General features: G+C 43.7%; 1 pseudogene across 1 annotated transcript; it reads left to right on the top strand.

Moving 5' to 3' along the window:
* The first annotated feature begins 1,618 nt into the window (after positions 1-1,618).
* Positions 1,619-2,259, top strand: LOC112628765 (annotated as a pseudogene). Its single transcript, XR_003120479.1, has one exon. The product of XR_003120479.1 is annotated as a cytochrome c oxidase subunit 4 isoform 1, mitochondrial-like (transcript).
* The last annotated feature ends 666 nt before the right edge of the window (positions 2,260-2,925 follow it).

Here is a 2,925-nt window from a genome sequence, read left to right as displayed (position 1 = left end):
CTGTAAGTAAAAAGGAAACTGTACACAGCCTGCTCGCTAGCCCAAGGAGAGAGAGAGGAAGTTGCTGAGTGCCCTGGTCCTTGAGTTTAAAATTTAAATTAAAAAAAAAAAAAAGCCACTACTGGGCACAGTGGCTAATGTCTGTAATCCCAGCACTTTGGGGAGGCTGAGGTGGGCAGATCACAAAGTCAGGAGTTTGAGACCAGCCTGGCCAACACAGCGAAACCCTGTCTCTACTAAAAATACAAAAATTGGCTGGGCGCAGTGGCTCACGCCTCTAATCCCAGCACTTTGGGAGGCCGAGGCAGGCGCATCACCTGAGGTCGGGAGTTCGAGACCAGCCTGACCAACGTGGAGAAACCTTGTCTCTACTAAAAATACAAAATTAGCCGGGCATGGTGGCTTGTGCCTGTAATCCCAGCTACTCGGGAAGCTGAGGCAGGAGAATCGCTTGAACCCGGTAGGCAGAAGTTGCGGTGAGCCGAGATTGAGCCATTGCACTCCAACCTGGGCAAAAAGAGCAAAACTCCATCTCAAAAAAAAAATACAAATACAAATACAAATGCAAAAATTAGCCAGGCATGTTGGCAGGCACCTGTAATCCCAGCTACTCAGGAGGCTAAGGCAGGAGAATCGCTTGAACCAGAAAGGTGGAGGTTGCAGTAAGCTGAGGTCGTGCCATTGCACTCCATCCAGCCTGGGCAACAAGAACAAGACTCCGGCACAAAAAAAAAAAAAAAGCCACCCATGAGAAATCCTGGGCTTGCACAGGATGAGGGGTCTAAATGTTTCCTCCATACAGTTTTTAATACTCCAAGATGAATTGTTACTATAAAAAGTGATCCAGGACCACCAAAATTCCTAGGGATCCAGTAAACACAACATGAAAATCTCTGTCCTTACAGACAGAGATTGAAATAAATAATTTTACAGCTCAAAGCTTATGGGAAACTCACTGAAGATGAACTAGCACAATTAAATATCACAGAACACATGAGGAAACGAATCACCATGACGGTGAATCAGCAGACCTGAAAACTGACACCTTAAGAAGTGAAAACAATAGAAGAATCAAATGGACTACAAAACAGTCAAGTTCAAAATAATTTAGAAACCATAGTGAAGGAATAAGATACTCTGGCAAAGGGACAGATTTATTTTAAATAACCAAATAAAATTTTATAAATAAAAACTATTATTAGTGGAAAACAAAACTATTGCTAGGTTAAATAATAGAACAGAGCTACCTTTAAAAAGAACTACTGGGCTGGGCCAGGCTCGGTGGCTCACGCCTGTCATCCTAATACCTTGGGAGGCCGAGGTGGACTGATCACCTGAGGTCAGGAGTTCGAGATCAGTCTGGCCAACATGGTGAAACCCCATCTATACTAAAAACACAAAAAATTAGCTGGGCATGGTGGCAGGTGCCTGTAATCTCAACTACTCAGGAGGCAGGAGAATCACTTGAACCCGGGAGCTGGAAGTGCAGCGAGCTGAGATCACGCCTCTGCGCTCCAGTCTGGGCAACAAAAGCAAAACTCCATTTCAAATAAAAAAAAGTACTGGGGTCACGGGACACCCAGCATAAAGGGTGGTGGTGGTGGACAGCAGCCACAGAATGTTGCCTACCAGGGTATTTAGCCTAGTTGGCAAGCGAGCAATTTCCAAATCGGCGTCTGTACGAGCACACGGAAATGATGTGAAGAGCGATGACAATGCGCTCCCAGCTTATGTGGATCGATGTTACTATCCCTTACCTGATGTGGCTCATGTCAAGCACCTGTCTGCCAGATAGAAGGCCTTGAAGGAGGAGGAGAAGGCCTCCTGAAGCAACCTCTCCATGGACGAGAAAGTCGAGTTGTATTGCATTCAGTTCAAGGAGAGCTTTGCGGAGATGAACAGGGGTGCGAACGAGTGGAAGACGGTTGTTGGCGCTGCCATGTTCTTCATTGGCTTCATGGCGTTCATTATCATCTGGGAGAAGCGCTGTGTGTACGGCCCCATCCCGCACATCTTTGACAAATAGTGGGTGGCCATTCAGACCAAGAGGGTGCTGGACATGAGGTGAACCCCGTGCAGGGCTTTGCCGCCAAATGGGACTATGACAAGAACGAGTGGAAGAAGTGAGAGATGCTGTCCTGCGTCTGTGCCTTGCTCTGTCACCACCATGCAACTCCATGCCTATTTACTGGAAACCTGTTATGCCAAACAGTACCACTGCTAATAAATGACCAGTTTACCTGAAAAAAAAAAAAAAAACTACCGCAGTGGAAGAAAAATCTGGAGAAGTTACCAAAAAGAAGGTGTGGAGAAGGGAGAAAGGAGAAATAAAGAATATGAATATGAATCAATGCATAGTTAACAGATAAGAAACACAGAAAGAGATGCTTCAGCATATGGCGGTTTAAAGAGGTCTAAGAAGGAAAGAAGGGAATGAGAGGGAGAGATAATACTCAAAGAGATGACTAAGAATTTTCCAAAATTCGAAAGTGAGAATTAAGACGGAAAATGTCTAAATAAAAACAAATCCACACTATACCCATAATGGTTAAATGTAAGATTTTAAAAAAACAAGAGAGAGAGAGAGAAATTCTTAAAATCAACCAGAGGAAGACAATTTATGTAAAAATAAATTATAAGTTATAATTCTCATCAGTGATAGATGATAAAGGACTAAAAAGTAATACATTAAAATGTTGAAGGGACTCCCATTTCTGGACAAGATGGAATAAGTACAAAATACAAAAAGCTCCAAGAAAAGTCTGCTCTCTCCCTCAGGGTTTCTCACCTTTGGCACTGTTGATTTGGAGCTGGATAATTCTTTGCTGTAGGATCTTGTTCTCTGTATTATAGGATATTGAGCAGCATCCCTGGCTAGATGTCAGTGACAACCCTCCAGTTGTGACAACCAAAAATGTCTTAGAC

The sequence above is a fragment of the Theropithecus gelada genome, chromosome 7b (genome assembly GCF_003255815.1).
Source record: "Theropithecus gelada isolate Dixy chromosome 7b, Tgel_1.0, whole genome shotgun sequence".
Classification (NCBI taxonomy): Eukaryota; Metazoa; Chordata; class Mammalia; order Primates; family Cercopithecidae; genus Theropithecus; species Theropithecus gelada.
The sequence above is the reverse complement of the archived record's forward strand: the minus strand, read 5'-3'. Positions and strand labels throughout refer to the sequence as shown.